Source organism: Musa acuminata, chromosome BXJ3-4 (assembly GCF_036884655.1).
Source record: "Musa acuminata AAA Group cultivar baxijiao chromosome BXJ3-4, Cavendish_Baxijiao_AAA, whole genome shotgun sequence".
NCBI classification, from domain to species: Eukaryota; Viridiplantae; Streptophyta; class Magnoliopsida; order Zingiberales; family Musaceae; genus Musa; species Musa acuminata.
Window position 1 is genome coordinate 9132061 of NC_088352.1, and position 22082 is coordinate 9154142.

At 42.0% G+C, this 22082-nt stretch overlaps 2 long non-coding RNA genes and 2 other non-coding genes across 10 annotated transcripts; all 4 read left to right on the forward strand.

The window, feature by feature from the left end:
• The first annotated feature begins 5198 nt into the window (after nt 1-5198).
• LOC135636335 (uncharacterized) lies at nt 5199-9080 on the forward strand. 4 transcript variants are annotated; one of them, XR_010495887.1, is made up of 7 exons: nt 5199-6383; nt 6493-7710; nt 7812-7872; nt 7956-8079; nt 8183-8314; nt 8393-8507; nt 8606-9080. It is a non-coding gene; the product is annotated as an uncharacterized LOC135636335 (long non-coding RNA). The 4 variants fall into 4 exon arrangements; XR_010495886.1 differs by having other exon boundaries at nt 6493-7524; nt 7608-7710; nt 8393-9080; XR_010495884.1 differs by having other exon boundaries at nt 8393-9080.
• Nucleotides 6009-6111, forward strand: LOC135637424 (U6 spliceosomal RNA). Its single transcript, XR_010496272.1, has one exon. It is a non-coding gene; the product is annotated as a U6 spliceosomal RNA (small nuclear RNA).
• Nucleotides 9081-15332: 6252 nt separating the features above from the next.
• LOC135637425 (U6 spliceosomal RNA) lies at nt 15333-15435 on the forward strand. The gene has a single exon (XR_010496273.1). It is a non-coding gene; the product is annotated as a U6 spliceosomal RNA (small nuclear RNA).
• Nucleotides 15436-15812: 377 nt separating this feature from the next.
• LOC135636504 (uncharacterized) lies at nt 15813-18262 on the forward strand. Of its 4 annotated transcripts, none has more exons than XR_010495901.1 (6): nt 15813-16494; nt 16644-17034; nt 17136-17196; nt 17280-17403; nt 17507-17638; nt 17717-18262. It is a non-coding gene; the product is annotated as an uncharacterized LOC135636504 (long non-coding RNA). The 4 variants fall into 4 exon arrangements; XR_010495902.1 differs by having other exon boundaries at nt 15814-16848; nt 16932-17034; XR_010495903.1 differs by having other exon boundaries at nt 15815-17034; nt 17717-17831; nt 17930-18262.
• The last annotated feature ends 3820 nt before the right edge of the window (nt 18263-22082 follow it).

Sequence of the window (22082 nt, forward strand, 5' to 3'; positions counted from 1 at the left end):
CATGTTTTAATATAAATATCATAATTTAAAAGGAGTTTATGATTTAGATAAGAATATTTATCACTCCTCAATTTAAAAAAAATCCATAATAAGATAAAAATTATTGAGAGAAAAGAAAAAACATGCAATTACAACAAATAATTTATGGAAGTATTATTTGAGTCGAGACCTAATAAATGACTAATGAATTTTCTCTAAATGTACATTAAAAATATAAATATATTCTTTATATAAACCAAGAGTTGCATTTGTGGTTGTCCTATTGAAATGACCACATTGAGGGCACATGACTAACTTAAGGAAAGCACAACAACTTTGAGCCAAACTGCGGTCGCCATGATGTATTGTTAAGTTAGAGAAGCATGGCTAACTTGGAGTTTCAATCGTCATGATGCGATCGACTTGAAAATGCACCTTTTAAAGCCTTGGTTGACCTAGAGTCACAATCATCTTGAGGATTTATAATTGACTCGAGGAAGCAATCGTCTTGAAGAAGCATGATTGACTTCAAGTCAAGACCCCGTCTTATTGACGTGACTTCCTTATGGCTTGACCAACTTGAAAATATGGCAAGTTTGACCAACATAAAGTTGCAACCAACTTAAAGAGGCAATGTAGTCTTAGAGTTGTGATTGTCTTGTCGATGTGGCTCTACCATTTTGAGGACACATAACCGACTCGAAGAATCAAAGCTGGCTTGGAGGTTAAGGTGCATATATCTTGATGATGCATGAGCGATTTGATGAAAGAATCAACTTGAAGAAGTATGCCTAACTTGGAGTTGCGATTGCCTTGACAACACGACTGCCTTTAAGGCTCGACCGACTTGAAGATGCAATTGACTTGAAGAAGCATTGCCGACATGAGTTGCAAACAACTTAAGGATACATGATTGACTTGAGGAAACATTTGACTCAAAGAAGCATTATTGACTTCAAGTCATGGCTATTTTTATGATGTGATTGCCTTGAAGGCTCAACTGACTTGGTCGCATGACTGACTTAAGAGTCACAGTCGACTTAATAGGAAAAACCAACTTTAAACTAGGTTAGAAGCCTTGTTGAAGGACAGTCATTATTTAGAGTAGCTCTCAGTTGCGACTTGTAAGGATCTTATGTGAAGCATGACTTCTTATATTCCCCTCACTTTCTAAATCTTATCTAGCATTGGCAATCTTATGCACCTGTTTAAACTAGTAGCAGTTCTATCTCACTCACTTATGACTTCTTACGAAGTTAAGGATATGAATTCAAAGGACCTTGAGGCTGCTACACATCTTGTATTTTAGTATGGCACACATCAAGGGAGCTAAAGAATAATAGGGTTGAGGCAGTATTTTTCTTCATGTGTGAAGAAGAAGAGAATAATGGGAGAGTAAGAAAAAGATCTAATTCTGATACAGACTGAGATAGAAGGCCACTTCATTTTTTATATTCTTTGGATGATGCAATGTTTTACTCAGATTTCATCTCCTCTTTCGAATTCTCCCACTCTGAAGTGTAATATGATCTGAGACATCTGTATCTGCCTACGCCAACCTCCCATATGTTTCTGCAACCTCCCTCCATCAACTAAGCCTGGTCTGGACCAGATATCCTATGATCATGATGAGAAGAACATTAGAAGAATCCTCTCTCCATGTTGCCTCTAATGAACACTAACAAGACAAGGACATGCATCCAATCCACTGTGACTCATTAATGTGGAAAGCTCTGTTTAGTGCTTTGCAGGATAAGGCCTTGGCTTGGATGGAAAGTTCTCTTTTCTTATTCTGATATGCTTGTATCGCAGGGAATCATCAGCCATTAGCAAATGTTAATAAGACTACTAGAATCTTTAATGCTAGAACTTGGAGGACAACTTGAATGATCTGAAGTTTGCCAGGGCCATCTCTAAGTTCAGTTGCTGCACATCTGAAGCTTTGTCTTCTTCATGTCAAGTAAAGTTGCTAATCATAGTGATTTGAGCAGTATAAGCAAAAGAGACATCGGAGGCCATCTTTTAAAGACTGTAAACAGGTTTATGGTAAGGATATTATTTAGAGGAAATCAGATTGCTCTGTTTGATGATTTAGGTCCATATTGTTGGTGAACCCTTACGCTGTGGCTGAGAAATAAGTACGGCTCGGTCCAATCCCGGATGTGCATGGTTGCCCACGCGGAGACTCAGGTAGCAGAAGTGAGTGTCGAGTCAGATTGGGTCATGGTCCTCGTTGCTTGCTTCGTCATTGCCAGCCTATGCACTCAGGTCGGGGTCGGGAGAGAGATTTCCCGACTCGACCCCTCCGAAGCTTAAGTTAGAGTTGAGTGGAATAAGAGCGAGTTGAATGTATGAAGTCCTCTCTCATTGGTCAGAGGGTTGACTTTTATATCTGCGAAGGGGGTGGTTAGTCGTACATGGTCCTTTAATGGTTGTCAACTCCTCGGGAGGGTGGCTTGTACAAAGCGGACGGGTGCCGACTAACCCGTATGGGTTTGCGCCGTGTAGTGTCGCTCTGAGTTTTGTGGTATGACTGACCGAGCAACACTACTCGAGCACTAGGAACTGGCCTGGCAGAGAAATGTGGCTCGGGCACGGGCTTGTCGAGCAGCACTACCCGGGCTCCTATTTGGCCGAGTAGTTGCTCTGATAATGATCGAGCAAAGCAACGATGGACTTTACGTGACTGGCCGAGCAACACTGCTTAGGCACTGGCTTGGCCAAGCAACATTACTTGGGCACTGGGAACTGGCCTTGCCGAGCAATGTGGCTTGGGCATTGGCTTAGTCGAACAACACTACTCGGGCTCCTATTTGGCCGAGCAACACTACCCGAGCACTTGGGACGGGCCTGACCAAGCAATGTGGCTCGGGCAATGGCTTTGTCGAGCAGCTGCTCTGATAATGATCGAGACAAGGACAATGACTGCACTTGACTGGTCGAGCAACACTACTCGAGCACTAGGGACTAGCCTAGTAGAGCAATGTGGCTCGGGCACTAGCTTGGCCGAGCAACACTACTCGAGCACTAGGGATTGGCCTGGCCGAGCAACACTGGTCGGGCACTGGCTTGGCAAGCAACACTACTCGGGCACCTAGGACTGGTCTAGCTGAGCAATGTGGCTCGGGCACTGGCTTGGTCGAGTAGCACTACTCGGGCATTGGGGACTGGCCTGGCCGAGCAATGTGGCTCGGGCACTAGCTTGGCTGAGCAACACTACTCAAGCGTTGGGAACTACCCTGACCGAGCAATGTGGCTCGAGCACTAGCTTGGTTGAGCAACACTACTCGGGTACTAGGGACTGGCCTGGCTGAGAAATGTGGCTCGGGCACTGGCTTGGTTGAGCAACACTACTCGGGTACTAGGGACTGACCTGGCTGAGCAATGTGGCTCGGGCACTGGCTTGGTTGAGCAACACTATTCAGGCCTTTGTTTAGCCAAGCAACTACTCTGATAATGATCGAGCCAAGCGACGATGGACTATACATGTCTGGTTAATCAACACTACACGACCATTGGCTTAGTCGAGCAACACTACTCCGACATTGGGGAATGGCTTGACCGAGCAATGTGGCTCGGGCATCGGCTTAGCCGAGCAGCACTACTCGGGACCATGTTTGGCATAGCAATTGCTTTGATAATGATCGAGCCAAGCGACGATGGACTGTACAATACTAGCCGAGCAACACTACTTATGCACTAGAGGATGGCATGGCCGAGTAATGTGGCTCGAGCATTGGCTTGGCCAAGCAGCACTACTCGGGCTCTTGTTTGGTCGAGCAACTACTATGATAATGATCGAGCCAAGCGACGATGGACGGCACATGACTAGCTGAGCAAAACTGTTCGGGCATTGGCTTGGCCGAGCAGCACTACTCGGACCCCTGTTTGGCTGAGCAACTACTATGATAATGATCGAGCCAAGCGACGATGGACTGCACATGACTGGCCGAGCAACACTACTCAGGCACTGGCTTGGCCGAGCAACAATACTCGGGCCCCTGTTTGGCCAAGAAGCTACTTTGATAATGATCGAGCCAAGCGACGAAGGACTACAAATGACTGGATGAGCAACACTGCTCGGGCATTGGCTTGGATGAGCGAGGGGAAGGTACCGACCCCTACAAGATGCATTCGAGCGAGAAATTTTTGATTTTCAGCTTTTTGGGAGACGGAGAGAAAGTTGGCTTTGGCGGGAATTTTAGTTTTTGACGAAAATGTTGGATCTTTTGGGTGGGATTTTTGAGTTTTTTTTGCTTATCTTCCCACCTCCATGCTTGGGAGTTTGGGTTTGGGAGTCGACTTGTACAACGCCGAGTAGGATGGCGCATTTCCTGTAGACGAGCACCGATCGACCCATACGGGTTTCGATCGTGCGGCGCCATTCAGAACTTTCTAAAATGCATCCGTAGTGTTCAGCGCGACTTGTACGGCGCCGAACAACGTGGAGGACGTATGATCGCCTATGTGGATAATGCTAAAATGAGCCATATCTTATATTTGACAATGATTAACTAGGTTGTACGTAGTTGACGAGATAAAAGAAAAAAAAAAGGATCCCAATTCCACTTTAACAATGCTTTTGCCATCATCAAACAGCGGAAGACAAAAGGACTTTTGTTTTTGTTTTCCTTTGGAAGCATCATCACAGTTCCGGTGGCTCCAGGTGCGAAATCTCATATGGCAAATTACTAAGAGCGATCCATGCTTCATCGTAATACCATGACAGCAACCATTGATCACCACATTATTAAACTGATAATATAAACAGGAAATAGGAGAATCTTACTGCACACATTTCACGGACATCTGTTATCTTCTGTGATCCATTCTTGATTAACGAAGTGCTTTTCTAATGTAGCTACTGGGCCTCTCCTGCAAGTACTGGTCTCCGAATGTGTGTTTGTTAACTATAGCAACCAGGTCAAATAGTTGTTCTCATAAACTACTCCAGCTCTAGCAGAAAAAGGCCCGCCCTTGGCTTAGATTGACAAGTTGAGACATCAATCACGGGGGAAAAGGGCGCACAGTGGGGGTTAGGAACCCATTAGAGTTTGACCTTTATCACTCAGATGATAAAAAGTGAGCAATGTGATCAATGATGGATGGTAATTGTTTCCCTAGTGGAGCTGTTCTCCATGTGACTCTGTGCTGAGGAGAGGCCACCATTGCACACCTTTAAAGAACCCTAGGGGAGACAGGAGGCTTTTTGTCCTTTCCTTTCCGTGTGAGTGTGTTCTCTTAATCTTCCCCTCTCCTCTTTCTGCTCCCCTTATCTTGAGATCTCCTTTGCCAAGGGATGGGCCTTTTTGTGGAGCTGCCTTACAGATCAAAGGTGTTGCTGCCTAATCTCTCTCTCTCTCTCTCTCTCTCTCTTGAGTGTCCTTCCTACGGAGTGACCTCACCAGGACCACTTCAAGTGGGGAAACAGATGCTGAGAAGCCTAAACTCTCAACCATCTCCTTTCACTTGGAGAAGAAAGATGGATTGTTGATTTGCAGAAAGCAGATGATGCAGATAAAAATGGACACTCACTCAATTTATCAAAGTGTTTATTTAGTGAAGCCACAGATACACGTCATAAGATGGTGAGTGTGCTGTGTTACAAGTCCATCTCACCAAAGTGTGGGCAAACATGAATTCAACATAGATTTCTTCTCTGTGAAATAAATCAACATTGACTGCATTGTTGATCGATTGTGTTGACCCCCACAAAATATGATTTGACCATGGGTTCGAGAATTGGACATGTTTATTAGGTGTTAGAAGCCCAGCCCAAAGTTGTGCATGGAAGCTTGCTCAACCAAGTCAACCAAGCTTTACGATCTGGGCGGATGAGAAAGGACGGCTTCGATGCGTTTGGGGATTGTTCGAGGAGGATGCAGTCGATCAGTTAAACAGATGCCGTTCGTTCGACAAAGCGACGGTTCAGATTTGGGCACGTGGTAAGAATATTTATTTATAATCCCATATCGGTAATGAGGCGATTGGTTCGCGTCTTCTTATACCGCAGAGTTGGCGATGAGGTTGTCTCTTCGGAGACATCCGATAAAATTGGAACGATACAGAGAAGATTAGCATGGCCCCTGCGCAAGGATGACACGCACAAATCGAGAAATGGTCCAAATTTTTTTTCGCTCTCGGCATTCTTTCCTTGTTCGATCGCGATCGGGCTGCTCTTCTTATGCTCTTTTGTTCTTTCTTGCTTCGTGTTCTTCTGCTCTCTCTGTCCCAAAATCTTCATCTTTTTCTCGTTCTTTTCCTTCTTATTTCCTTGATCAAGGCACAGTGAGGAAGAAAGCTGCTTCTTCGGAGTGCGGTCGTGTTCCTTGTCCTCGTTGGTCAGTCCATGGACGCTGGTCATCTTCCTCGCTCGCTGATCCACACCAATGCGGACGCCTCCGGTGCATTTTTCTCTCTTCTCGATTCATACAGTTTGATCCTCGGATTCTTCCCTAGTATCCGAGTTAGGGTTAGGTTTAGCGTTTGATGCTGGGTTTGCTTGCCTTATAGTAGAATCAAATCGCATGATGTGCTGCCCTTGGTCCGAAGCGCCGCTGCGAGGAAAAAGATTGTCCGACATCACCAACACGCTGAGTTCGGGGACGGCCGGAATGATGGGTGCCGATGTCGATCGAGGTAACTCGAATGTGATTTCTTGCCCGATCTCCAAAGATTGCATCGTCCAGCTCACGAAGGTACCTTTGGAGATTTTCTTTTTGGTCTCCCTTTTTCATCTTTCTTTCCTTCTTCATCTGCATTTAGTGTTTGTTTCTAAAAAAGATTTTTGAAAATGCTCTTTTCTTTACATGATCAATATGAATTCCAGGAAAATACTGCCTTGTTGAAGCTTCTTGCAGAAAAGAAGTATGTAAATTGTAAAAGACAAAATTACTTCTTGACTGAGAGATAGTCCGTCGAAATTCATGGACCAGCGATCGATTGATATGGTTTGATCCGTTGTTTGTTTTGGCAGCAAAATCATAGAACTGAGTAGCACTGAGTCGCAAAAACTCCAATTTGAATTGCAGAAAACCAGTCAACAAAACTGGCAATTGGCCCGGGCTAACTCACACATGCTAGGGGTTGATTCCTTGTCCATTTTCTTTATTGTTTCAGTTTGCAAAAAAGATGCATTCTTTATCTGTTTCGTCTTTTGCTTCGCAGGAGCTCAACTTAGGGAAAGATAGAGTATGTTTTCTTGCCTTATGGTTTGGCTCATTGTGATTTTCGTTTGCTATAATAGGCGATTTAATTTGATTTACTTTGTGTCAATCGATTGAAGTTGCATGTCAAGTTATTTTGATTGATAATATTTATTTGTTTATTTCATGTTGCAGCTAAAAGTATTAACGACATGAGCTTGGTTGTACCTTATCAATCCTTAAACTAAAGACTTCAGAATTAGAGGTAAGGAGGATTATTATAGTTTCATAATTTGTTTTCTCCTCTCTTAATCTCTATGGTGATATATATTTTTTCTTTACTCTAACTTAGGAGAAAGAAAAATTGATCAAAGATCTCCTTAACAAAATTGGCTCAGAGGTATCCGATGGCTTGTTTTGTTTACATTCAGGCTGCCCTTTTTTTGCTCATACTGTTATTTTTCTTTCTACAAATTGCAAAAGGTAGGAACCACCAAGTGTGAGGAGGTTGAAGCAAATGCAACTCAACTTGCTAATGACAAGAAAATCTGCAATCCCAATAAGAAGCGCAAGTTAAAACCACAGTGTAATTCAACTCACCACTATGAGTGAAATTAGTGGTTCTGCATCTGATTTCAAATCTCTGTGTTTGTTCTTCATTCTTATATCAGTTGTATGGTTCTGCAGCTTTAGGCCCTACCACTTTGGTTCATCAAGTGGCATCAGAGGGAAAGGTTGATGGTAGAAGGTAATTCATGTTTTGGATAAGCTTTGAATAATTTGTTAATCTTTAACGACAATGTAAATTCTGATGCATTCTAATTAATGAAGAAGGAGGTTCTTACGAACAAAATCCAGTGGCTTGAAGTCTGAATCATGTGAATTTGTGAATGACTTGCTCAAAAGAGATGATGGCGGATCTCCAGTGACCCATCAAGTGGGCCTAGATGAAAAGGTTGTGGGAAGAAGATAATGCACATTCTGATTAAGCTATAGCCCCCCCCCTTTTTTTTTCTCTGGAGAGCGTCATTGAACTCATACCTATTTTATTTTTCCAGAAGTTCGTTCCGAACAAGATCCTGTAGTTTGAAATCTGAATCACATGAATCTATGGAGTTGCACAAGATTGATGATGCCATACTTCCAGTGACTTGTCTGGTGCCATCAGAGGAAAAGATTGATGGAAGAAGGTAATCCATGTTTTATATGGCTTTGGAATGGTTCCTGCTTTTTAGTATTTAAAATTTGAGCATTTTTTTCTAAAGCAGAAAATCCTTGCGGAGGAGATCCGGTTATTTAAAGTCTGAATCATGTGAGCCTACTGAGAACTCAGTCAAGATGGAGGATGCCAAGTTTTTAGTTTATACGATCAAGAATGAACGAGTAAGCTATTGCTCATGGAGATTGTTATACTTCTTCCATATCAAATATTTCTGTTGAACGAGTAAAGAATGAGAAGCATAATTCAATTGGGTCTTCAGAACTCGGGAATCGGGAGTGCCAAAGAAGATCCTCTGTTGGAAGGCCATTGCGGAAGGCGGCTGAGAAGGTCGGTTCTTACAAAGAAATGAATCTGAATGTAAAAATGTGAAGATCAGAGTACGATTCTGGGTTATCTGCTTACATCACTAAAATTTCAGATGGTGCTAGCTGAGAGCTGCTGATATTCTTGGATCCGTTTAATATATCTGCTAGATGAGAGCTGGACATGCCAATGTTTTCTATGTTCTTGATATTTTGTGATGACATGGTGAAATGTATTACTGTATTGTAAGATTAATTAGTAGGAACCCATAGCTTATTTTTGCAGCTTCTTTCCTTCCTTTTAGTTTGCCCTGCACAAAACAGGGATATTTTGAGACAAAATAGTAGTAGCATTATATGTTGTATGATTTGCTACGATTGAAATTTATACTCGTCTCAAGGAAAAAATGGTGCTTTGTTTTTTCTTGTTTAGTGATTTAGTTGTATGGCATACTACATCCAACATGAGAAGTTTTACATTATGATAAAATATTGATTGATGAGCCAATAAAGTTGACTTGTCCCCTGTTGTCTTTGGAATGTTATTGCCTCTAAAATTTGAATGCTCCTTGAGAATGTCTAGAAGAGTTTGTCCTTCTTGTTTGGTATCCTCATGAATTTATTTGTTAGCATATAAAATTAGTTATTTTTAAAATTTTATAAAAAATATATAAACATGTTTTAATATAAATATCATAATTTAAAAGGAGTTTATGATTTAGATAAGAATATTTATCACTCCTCAATTTAAAAAAAATCCATAATAAGATAAAAATTATTGAGAGAAAAGAAAAAACATGCAATTACAACAAATAATTTATGGAAGTATTATTTGAGTCGAGACCTAATAAATGACTAATGAATTTTCTCTAAATGTACATTAAAAATATAAATATATTCTTTATATAAACCAAGAGTTGCATTTGTGGTTGTCCTATTGAAATGACCACATTGAGGGCACATGACTAACTTAAGGAAAGCACAACAACTTTGAGCCAAACTGCGGTCGCCATGATGTATTGTTAAGTTAGAGAAGCATGGCTAACTTGGAGTTTCAATCGTCATGATGCGATCGACTTGAAAATGCACCTTTTAAAGCCTTGGTTGACCTAGAGTCACAATCATCTTGAGGATTTATAATTGACTCGAGGAAGCAATCGTCTTGAAGAAGCATGATTGACTTCAAGTCAAGACCCCGTCTTATTGACGTGACTTCCTTATGGCTTGACCAACTTGAAAATATGGCAAGTTTGACCAACATAAAGTTGCAACCAACTTAAAGAGGCAATGTAGTCTTAGAGTTGTGATTGTCTTGTCGATGTGGCTCTACCATTTTGAGGACACATAACCGACTCGAAGAATCAAAGCTGGCTTGGAGGTTAAGGTGCATATATCTTGATGATGCATGAGCGATTTGATGAAAGAATCAACTTGAAGAAGTATGCCTAACTTGGAGTTGCGATTGCCTTGACAACACGACTGCCTTTAAGGCTCGACCGACTTGAAGATGCAATTGACTTGAAGAAGCATTGCCGACATGAGTTGCAAACAACTTAAGGATACATGATTGACTTGAGGAAACATTTGACTCAAAGAAGCATTATTGACTTCAAGTCATGGCTATTTTTATGATGTGATTGCCTTGAAGGCTCAACTGACTTGGTCGCATGACTGACTTAAGAGTCACAGTCGACTTAATAGGAAAAACCAACTTTAAACTAGGTTAGAAGCCTTGTTGAAGGACAGTCATTATTTAGAGTAGCTCTCAGTTGCGACTTGTAAGGATCTTATGTGAAGCATGACTTCTTATATTCCCCTCACTTTCTAAATCTTATCTAGCATTGGCAATCTTATGCACCTGTTTAAACTAGTAGCAGTTCTATCTCACTCACTTATGACTTCTTACGAAGTTAAGGATATGAATTCAAAGGACCTTGAGGCTGCTACACATCTTGTATTTTAGTATGGCACACATCAAGGGAGCTAAAGAATAATAGGGTTGAGGCAGTATTTTTCTTCATGTGTGAAGAAGAAGAGAATAATGGGAGAGTAAGAAAAAGATCTAATTCTGATACAGACTGAGATAGAAGGCCACTTCATTTTTTATATTCTTTGGATGATGCAATGTTTTACTCAGATTTCATCTCCTCTTTCGAATTCTCCCACTCTGAAGTGTAATATGATCTGAGACATCTGTATCTGCCTATGCCAACCTCCCATATGTTTCTGCAACCTCCCTCCATCAACTAAGCCTGGTCTGGACCAGATATCCTATGATCATGATGAGAAGAACATTAGAAGAATCCTCTCTCCATGTTGCCTCTAATGAACACTAACAAGACAAGGACATGCATCCAATCCACTGTGACTCATTAATGTGGAAAGCTCTGTTTAGTGCTTTGCAGGATAAGGCCTTGGCTTGGATGGAAAGTTCTCTTTTCTTATTCTGATATGCTTGTATCGCAGGGAATCATCAGCCATTAGCAAATGTTAATAAGACTACTAGAATCTTTAATGCTAGAACTTGGAGGACAACTTGAATGATCTGAAGTTTGCCAGGGCCATCTCTAAGTTCAGTTGCTGCACATCTGAAGCTTTGTCTTCTTCATGTCAAGTAAAGTTGCTAATCATAGTGATTTGAGCAGTATAAGCAAAAGAGACATCGGAGGCCATCTTTTAAAGACTGTAAACAGGTTTATGGTAAGGATATTATTTAGAGGAAATCAGATTGCTCTGTTTGATGATTTAGGTCCATATTGTTGGTGAACCCTTACGCTGTGGCTGAGAAATAAGTACGGCTCGGTCCAATCCCGGATGTGCACGGTTGCCCACGCGGAGACTCAGGTAGCAGAAGTGAGTGTCGAGTCAGATTGGGTCATGGTCCTCGTTGCTTGCTTCGTCATTGCCAGCCTATGCACTCAGGTCGGGGTCGGGAGAGAGATTTCCCGACTCGACCCCTCCGAAGCTTAAGTTAGAGTTGAGTGGAATAAGAGCGAGTTGAATGTATGAAGTCCTCTCTCATTGGTCAGAGGGTTGACTTTTATATCTGCGAAGGGGGTGGTTAGTCGTACATGGTCCTTTAATGGTTGTCAACTCCTCGGGAGGGTGGCTTGTACAAAGCGGACGGGTGCCGACTAACCCGTATGGGTTGGCGCCGTGTAGTGTCGCTCTGAGTTTTGTGGTATGACTGACCGAGCAACACTACTCGAGCACTAGGAACTGGCCTGGCAGAGAAATGTGGCTCGGGCACGGGCTTGTCGAGCAGCACTACCCGGGCTCCTATTTGGCCGAGTAGTTGCTCTGATAATGATCGAGCAAAGCAACGATGGACTTTACGTGACTGGCCGAGCAACACTGCTTAGGCACTGGCTTGGCCAAGCAACATTACTTGGGCACTGGGAACTGGCCTTGCCGAGCAATGTGGCTTGGGCATTGGCTTAGTCGAACAACACTACTCGGGCTCCTATTTGGCCGAGCAACACTACCCGAGCACTTGGGACGGGCCTGACCAAGCAATGTGGCTCGGGCAATGGCTTTGTCGAGCAGCTGCTCTGATAATGATCGAGACAAGGACAATGACTGCACTTGACTGGTCGAGCAACACTACTCGAGCACTAGGGACTAGCCTAGTAGAGCAATGTGGCTCGGGCACTAGCTTGGCCGAGCAACACTACTCGAGCACTAGGGATTGGCCTGGCCGAGCAACACTGGTCGGGCACTGGCTTGGCAAGCAACACTACTCGGGCACCTAGGACTGGTCTAGCTGAGCAATGTGGCTCGGGCACTGGCTTGGTCGAGTAGCACTACTCGGGCATTGGGGACTGGCCTGGCCGAGCAATGTGGCTCGGGCACTAGTTTGGCTGAGCAACACTACTCAAGCGTTGGGAACTACCCTGACCGAGCAATGTGGCTCGAGCACTAGCTTGGTTGAGCAACACTACTCGGGTACTAGGGACTGGCCTGGCTGAGAAATGTGGCTCGGGCACTGGCTTGGTTGAGCAACACTACTCGGGTACTAGGGACTGACCTGGCTGAGCAATGTGGCTCGGGCACTGGCTTGATTGAGCAACACTATTCAGGCCTTTGTTTAGCCAAGCAACTACTCTGATAATGATCGAGCCAAGCGACGATGGACTATACATGTCTGGTTAATCAACACTACACGACCATTGGCTTAGTCGAGCAACACTACTCCGACATTGGGGAATGGCTTGACCGAGCAATGTGGCTCGGGCATCGGTTTAGCCGAGCAGCACTACTCGGGACCATGTTTGGCATAGCAATTGCTTTGATAATGATCGAGCCAAGCGACGATGGACTGTACAATACTAGCCGAGCAACACTACTTATGCACTAGAGGATGGCATGGCCGAGTAATGTGGCTCGAGCATTGGCTTGGCCAAGCAGCACTACTCGGGCTCTTGTTTGGTCGAGCAACTACTATGATAATGATCGAGCCAAGCGACGATGGACGGCACATGACTAGCTGAGCAAAACTGTTCGGGCATTGGCTTGGCCGAGCAGCACTACTCGGACCCCTGTTTGGCTGAGCAACTACTATGATAATGATCGAGCCAAGCGACGATGGACTGCACATGACTGGCCGAGCAACACTACTCAGGCACTGGCTTGGCCGAGCAACAATACTCGGGCCCCTGTTTGGCCAAGAAGCTACTTTGATAATGATCGAGCCAAGCGACGAAGGACTACAAATGACTGGATGAGCAACACTGCTCGGGCATTGGCTTGGATGAGCGAGGGGAAGGTACCGACCCCTACAAGATGCATTCGAGCGAGAAATTTTTGATTTTCAGCTTTTTGGGAGACGGAGAGAAAGTTGGCTTTGGCGGGAATTTTAGTTTTTGACGAAAATGTTGGATCTTTTGGGTGGGATTTTTGAGTTTTTTTTGCTTATCTTCCCACCGCCATGCTTGGGAGTTTGGGTTTGGGAGTCGACTTGTACAACGCCGAGTAGGATGACGCATTTCCTGTAGACGAGCACCGATCGACCCATACGGGTTTCGATCGTGCGGCGCCATTCAGAACTTTCTAAAATGCATCCGTAGTGTTCAGCGCGACTTGTACGGCGCCGAACAACGTGGAGGACGTATGATCGCCTATGTGGATAATGCTAAAATGAGCCATATCTTATATTTGACAATGATTAACTAGGTTGTACGTAGTTGACGAGATAAAAGAAAAAAAAAAAGGATCCCAATTCCACTTTAACAATGCTTTTGCCATCATCAAACAGCGGAAGACAAAAGGACTTTTGTTTTTGTTTTCCTTTGGAAGCATCATCACAGTTCCGGTGGCTCCAGGTGCGAAATCTCATATGGCAAATTACTAAGAGCGATCCATGCTTCATCGTAATACCATGACAGCAACCATTGATCACCACATTATTAAACTGATAATATAAACAGGAAATAGGAGAATCTTACTGCACACATTTCACGGACATCTGTTATCTTCTGTGATCCATTCTTGATTAACGAAGTGCTTTTCTAATGTAGCTACTGGGCCTCTCCTGCAAGTACTGGTCTCCGAATGTGTGTTTGTTAACTATAGCAACCAGGTCAAATAGTTGTTCTCATAAACTACTCCAGCTCTAGCAGAAAAAGGCCCGCCCTTGGCTTAGATTGACAAGTTGAGACATCAATCACGGGGGAAAAGGGCGCACAGTGGGGGTTAGGAACCCATTAGAGTTTGACCTTTATCACTCAGATGATAAAAAGTGAGCAATGTGATCAATGATGGATGGTAATTGTTTCCCTAGTGGAGCTGTTCTCCATGTGACTCTGTGCTGAGGAGAGGCCACCATTGCACACCTTTAAAGAACCCTAGGGGAGACAGGAGGCTTTTTGTCCTTTCCTTTCCGTGTGAGTGTGTTCTCTTAATCTTCCCCTCTCCTCTTTCTGCTCCCCTTATCTTGAGATCTCCTTTGCCAAGGGATGGGCCTTTTTGTGGAGCTGCCTTACAGATCAAAGGTGTTGCTGCCTAATCTCTCTCTCTCTCTCTCTCTCTCTCTTGAGTGTCCTTCCTACGGAGTGACCTCACCAGGACCACTTCAAGTGGGGAAACAGATGCTGAGAAGCCTAAACTCTCAACCATCTCCTTTCACTTGGAGAAGAAAGATGGATTGTTGATTTGCAGAAAGCAGATGATGCAGATAAAAATGGACACTCACTCAATTTATCAAAGTGTTTATTTAGTGAAGCCACAGATACACGTCATAAGATGGTGAGTGTGCTGTGTTACAAGTCCATCTCACCAAAGTGTGGGCAAACATGAATTCAACATAGATTTCTTCTCTGTGAAATAAATCAACATTGACTGCATTGTTGATCGATTGTGTTGACCCCCACAAAATATGATTTGACCATGGGTTCGAGAATTGGACATGTTTATTAGGTGTTAGAAGCCCAGCCCAAAGTTGTGCATGGAAGCTTGCTCAACCAAGTCAACCAAGCTTTACGATCTGGGCGGATGAGAAAGGACGGCTTCGATGCGTTTGGGGATTGTTCGAGGAGGATGCAGTCGATCAGTTAAACAGATGCCGTTCGTTCGACAAAGCGACGGTTCAGATTTGGGCACGTGGTAAGAATATTTATTTATAATCCCATATCGGTAATGAGGCGATTGGTTCGCGTCTTCTTATACCGCAGAGTTGGCGATGAGGTTGTCTCTTCGGAGACATCCGATAAAATTGGAACGATACAGAGAAGATTAGCATGGCCCCTGCGCAAGGATGACACGCACAAATCGAGAAATGGTCCAAATTTTTTTTCGCTCTCGGCATTCTTTCCTTGTTCGATCGCGATCGGGCTGCTCTTCTTATGCTCTTTTGTTCTTTCTTGCTTCGTGTTCTTCTGCTCTCTCTGTCCCAAAATCTTCATCTTTTTCTCGTTCTTTTCCTTCTTATTTCCTTGATCAAGGCACAGTGAGGAAGAAAGCTGCTTCTTCGGAGTGCGGTCGTGTTCCTTGTCCTCGTTGGTCAGTCCATGGACGCTGGTCATCTTCCTCGCTCGCTGATCCACACCAATGCGGACGCCTCCGGTGCATTTTTCTCTCTTCTCGATTCATACAGTTTGATCCTCGGATTCTTCCCTAGTATCCGAGTTAGGGTTAGGTTTAGCGTTTGATGCTGGGTTTGCTTGCCTTATAGTAGAATCAAATCGCATGATGTGCTGCCCTTGGCCCGAAGCGCCGCTGCGAGGAAAAAGATTGTCCGACATCACCAACACGCTGAGTTCGGGGACGGCCGGAATGATGGGTGCCGATGTCGATCGAGGTAACTCGAATGTGATTTCTTGCCCGATCTCCAAAGATTGCATCGTCCAGCTCATGAAGGTACCTTTGGAGATTTTCTTTTTGGTCTCCCTTTTTCATCTTTCTTTCCTTCTTCATCTGCATTTAGTGTTTGTTTCTAAAAAAGATTTTTGAAAATGCTCTTTTCTTTACATGATCAATATGAATTCCAGGAAAATACTGCCTTGTTGAAGCTTCTTGCAGAAAAGAAGTATGTAAATTGTAAAAGACAAAATTACTTCTTGACTGAGAGATAGTCCGTCGAAATTCATGGACCAGCGATCGATTGATATGGTTTGATCCGTTGTTTGTTTTGGCAGCAAAATCATAGAACTGAGTAGCACTGAGTCGCAAAAACTCCAATTTGAATTGCAGAAAACCAGTCAACAAAACTGGCAATTGGCCCGGGCTAACTCACACATGCTAGGGGTTGATTCCTTGTCCATTTTCTTTATTGTTTCAGTTTGCAAAAAAGATGCATTCTTTATCTGTTTCGTCTTTTGCTTCGCAGGAGCTCAACTTAGGGAAAGATAGAGTATGTTTTCTTGCCTTATGGTTTGGCTCATTGTGATTTTCGTTTGCTATAATAGGCGATTTAATTTGATTTACTTTGTGTCAATCGATTGAAGTTGCATGTCAAGTTATTTTGATTGATAATATTTATTTGTTTATTTCATGTTGCAGCTAAAAGTATTAACGACATGAGCTTGGTTGTACCTTATCAATCCTTAAACTAAAGACTTCAGAATTAGAGGTAAGGAGGATTATTATAGTTTCATAATTTGTTTTCTCCTCTCTTAATCTCTATGGTGATATATATTTTTTCTTTACTCTAACTTAGGAGAAAGAAAAATTGATCAAAGATCTCCTTAACAAAATTGGCTCAGAGGTATCCGATGGCTTGTTTTGTTTACATTCAGGCTGCCCTTTTTTTGCTCATACTGTTATTTTTCTTTCTACAAATTGCAAAAGGTAGGAACCACCAAGTGTGAGGAGGTTGAAGCAAATGCAACTCAACTTGCTAATGACAAGAAAATCTGCAATCCCAATAAGAAGCGCAAGTTAAAACCACAGTGTAATTCAACTCACCACTATGAGTGAAATTAGTGGTTCTGCATCTGATTTCAAATCTCTGTGTTTGTTCTTCATTCTTATATCAGTTGTATGGTTCTGCAGCTTTAGGCCCTACCACTTTGGTTCATCAAGTGGCATCAGAGGGAAAGGTTGATGGTAGAAGGTAATTCATGTTTTGGATAAGCTTTGAATAATTTGTTAATCTTTAACGACAATGTAAATTCTGATGCATTCTAATTAATGAAGAAGGAGGTTCTTACGAACAAAATCCAGTGGCTTGAAGTCTGAATCATGTGAATTTGTGAATGACTTGCTCAAAAGAGATGATGGCGGATCTCCAGTGACCCATCAAGTGGGCCTAGATGAAAAGGTTGTGGGAAGAAGATAATGCACATTCTGATTAAGCTATAGCCCCCCCCCTTTTTTTTTCTCTGGAGAGCGTCATTGAACTCATACCTATTTTATTTTTCCAGAAGTTCGTTCCGAACAAGATCCTGTAGTTTGAAATCTGAATCACATGAATCTATGGAGTTGCACAAGATTGATGATGCCATACTTCCAGTGACTTGTCTGGTGCCATCAGAGGAAAAGATTGATGGAAGAAGGTAATCCATGTTTTATATGGCTTTGGAATGGTTCCTGCTTTTTAGTATTTAAAATTTGAGCATTTTTTTCTAAAGCAGAAAATCCTTGCGGAGGAGATCCGGTTATTTAAAGTCTGAATCATGTGAGCCTACTGAGAACTCAGTCAAGATGGAGGATGCCAAGTTTTTAGTTTATACGATCAAGAATGAACGAGTAAGCTATTGCTCATGGAGATTGTTATACTTCTTCCATATCAAATATTTCTGTTGAACGAGTAAAGAATGAGAAGCATAATTCAATTGGGTCTTCAGAACTCGGGAATCGGGAGTGCCAAAGAAGATCCTCTGTTGGAAGGCCATTGCGGAAGGCGGCTGAGAAGGTCGGTTCTTACAAAGAAATGAATCTGAATGTAAAAATGTGAAGATCAGAGTACGATTCTGGGTTATCTGCTTACATCACTAAAATTTCAGATGGTGCTAGCTGAGAGCTGCTGATATTCTTGGATCCGTTTAATATATCTGCTAGATGAGAGCTGGACATGCCAATGTTTTCTATGTTCTTGATATTTTGTGATGACATGGTGAAATGTATTACTGTATTGTAAGATTAATTAGTAGGAACCCATAGCTTATTTTTGCAGCTTCTTTCCTTCCTTTTAGTTTGCCCTGCACAAAACAGGGATATTTTGAGACAAAATAGTAGTAGCATTATATGTTGTATGATTTGCTACGATTGAAATTTATACTTGTCTCAAGGAAAAAATGGTGCTTTGTTTTTTCTTGTTTAGTGATTTAGTTGTATGGCATACTGCATCCAACATGAGAAGTTTACATTATGATAAAATATTGATTGATGAGCCAATAAAGTTGACTTGGTCCTGTTGTCTTTGGAATGTTATTGCCTCTAAAATTTGAATGCTCCTTGAGAATGTCTAGAAGAGTTTGTCCTTCTTGTTTGGTATCCTCATGAATTTATTTGTTAGCATATAAAATTAGTTATTTTTAAAATTTTATAAAAAATATATAAACATGTTTTAATATAAATATCATAATTTAAAAGGAGTTTATGATTTAGATAAGAATATTTATCACTCCTCAATTTAAAAAAAATCCATAATAAGATAAAAATTATTGGGAGAAAAGAAAAAACATGCAATTACAACAAATAATTTATGGAAGTATTATTTGAGTCGAGACCTAATAAATGACTAATGAATTTTCTCTAAATGTACATTAAAAATATAAATATATTCTTTATATAAATCAAGAGTTGCATTTGTGGTTGTCCTATTGAAATGACCACATTGAGGGCACATGACTAACTTAAGGAAAGCACAACAACTTTGAGCCAAACTGCGGTCGCCATGATGATGTATTGTTAAGTTAGAGAAGCATGGCTAACTTGGAGTTTCAATCGTCATGATGCGATCGACTTGAAAATGCACCTTTTAAAGCCTTGGTTGACCTAGAGTCACAATCATCTTGAGGATTTATAATTGACTCGAGGAAGCAATCGTCTTGAAGAAGCATGATTGACTTCAAGTCAAGACCCCGTCTTATTGACGTGACTTCCTTATGGCTTGACCAACTTGAAAATATGGCAAGTTTGACCAACATAAAGTTGCAACCAACTTAAAGAGGCAATGTAGTCTTAGAGTTGTGATTGTCTTGTCGATGTGGCTCTACCATTTTGAGGACACATAACCGACTCGAAGAATCAAAGCTGGCTTGGAGGTTAAGGTGCATATATCTTGATGATGCATGAGCGATTTGATGAAAGAATCAACTTGAAGAAGTATGCCTAACTTGGAGTTGCGGTTGCCTTGACAACACGACTGCCTTTAAGGCTCAACCGACTTGAAGATGCAATTGACTTGAAGAAGCATTGCCGACATGAGTTGCAAACAACTTAAGGATACATGATTGACTTGAGGAAACAATTGACTCGAAGAAGCATTATTGACTTCAAGTCATGGCTAGTTTTATGATGTGATTGCCTTGAAGGCTCAACTGACTTGGTCGCATGACCGACTTAAGAGGCACAGTCGACTTAAGAGGAAAAACCAACTTTAAACTAGGTTAGAAGCCTTGTTGAAGGACAGTCATTATTTAGAGTAGCTCTCAGTTGCGACTTGTAAGGATCTTATGTGAAGCATGACTTCTTATATTCCCCTCACTTTCTAAATCTTTTCTAGCATTGGCAATCTTATGCACCTGTTTAAACTAGTAGCAGTTCTATCTCACTCACTTATGACTTCTTACGAAGTTAAGGATATGAATTCAAAGGACCTTGAGGCTGCTACACTTCTTGTATTTTAGTATGGCACACATCAAGGGAGCTAAAGAATAACAGGGTTGAGGCAGTATTTTTCTTCATGTGTGAAGAAGAAGAGAATAATGGAAGAGTAGAGAAGAAGAAAAAGATCTAATTCTGATACAGACTGAGATAGAAGGCCACTTCATTTTTTATATTCTTTGGAGGATGCTATGTTTTACTCAGATTTCATCTCCTCTTTCGAATTCTCCCACTCTGAAGTGTAATCTGATCTGAGACATCTGTATCTGCCTATGCCAACCTCCCATATGTTTCTGCAACCTCCCTCCATCAACTAAGCCTGGTCTGGACCAGATATCCTATGATCATGATGAGAAGAACATTAGAAGAATCCTCTCTCCATGTTGCCTCTAATGAACACGAACAAGACAAGGACATGCTTCCAATCGACTGTGACTCATCAATGTGAAAAGCTCTGTCGAGTGCTTTGCTGGATAAGGCCTTGGCTTGGATGGAAAGTTCTCTTTTCTTGTTCTGATATGCTTGTATCGCAGGGAATCATCAGCCATTAGCAAATGTCAATAAGACTACTAGAATCTTTAATGCTAGAACTTGGAGGACAACTTGAATGATCTGAAGTTTGCCAGGGCCATCTCTAAGTTCAGTTGCTGCACATCTGAAGCTTTGTCTTCTTCATGTCAAGTAAAGTTGCTAATCATAGTGATTTGAGCCGTGTAAGCAAAAGAGACATCGGAGCCCATCTTTTAAAGACTGTAATCAGGTTTATGGTAAGGATATTATTTAGAGGAAATCAGATTCCTCTGTTTGATGATTTAGGTCCATATTGTTGGTGAACCGTACGCTATGGTTGAGGAATAAGTACGGCTCGGTCTAATCCCGGATGTGCATGGTTGCCCACACGGAGGCTCAGGTAGCAGAAGTGAGTGTGAGGTTTAACTCAGTGGTAGCTCTGCCCAAATGATAGGTTGGCTTTGATACCAAATATCACGACTCGAGTCTAATGAGCTAACTAGCCAAAAACTCCATTTTGGTCCTTCAACCGTGGACCAAAATGCTTAAGCGGGAGTTAATGTAGTACACTCATCAGGCCCTTATAAGCTAATCATACACATTGCCCACTTTCGATGTGGGACTAATGAGATGTTACATTGGGGAATGGCTTGACCGAGCAATGTGGCTCGAGCATCGGCTCGGCCGAGCAACACTACTCAAGCCCCTGTTTGACCGAACAACTACTCTGATAATGATCGAGCCAAGCAATGATGGACTATATATTACTAGTCGAACAACACTACTTAGGCACTAGGGGATGACATGGTCGAGCAATGTGGCTTGAGCATTGGCTTGGCCAAGCAGCACTACTCAGGCCCCTGTTTGGCCGAGCAACTATTCTGATAATGATCAAGCCAAGCGACGATGGACTACACATGACTAGCTGAGCAAAATTGCTCGGGCACTGGCTTGATAGCAAAGTTGACTTGTCCCCTGCTGTCTTTGGTATATTATTGCCTCTAAAAATTGAATGCTCCTTGAGAATGTATAGATTAGTTTGTCCTTCTTATTTGGTACCCTCAAGAATTTACTTCTTAGCACTTAAAATTGGTTATTTTTAAAATTATATAGAAATGTATCAACATGTTTAAATTTAAATTTCATAATTTGAAAGAAGTTTATGATTTAGATAAGAATATTTATCACTTATCAATTTTAAAAATTCCATAATAAGATAAAAATTATTGAGAGAAAAGATACAATAGATTACAAGAAGCGTAGTTTATGGAAGTATTGTTTGAGTTGAGACCTAATAAATGACTAATGAACTTTAAATAAATATACATTAAAAATATAAATATGTTCTCAAACATAACGATGTTACCGACTTGGTGTTATGATTATCTTGAAGTCACATAGCTAATTTGAGAGAGCAATTGACTTGAAAAAGTGCAATCAATTTAAGAGTTGGGCTATGATAATCTTGTCAACACGCATCCGAGTTGAAGAAGCACGATCGACTTGGAGTTGCGACCACCTTGATAGCAAGACCGCCTTGAGGTCATGAACGATATAAAGATGCAAGAGGCACAACCAACTTGAAGAAGCAAGAGTTGGAGTTGTGGTTGTCCGACTGATATGATCACATTGAGGGCACATGACCAACTTAAGGAAAGC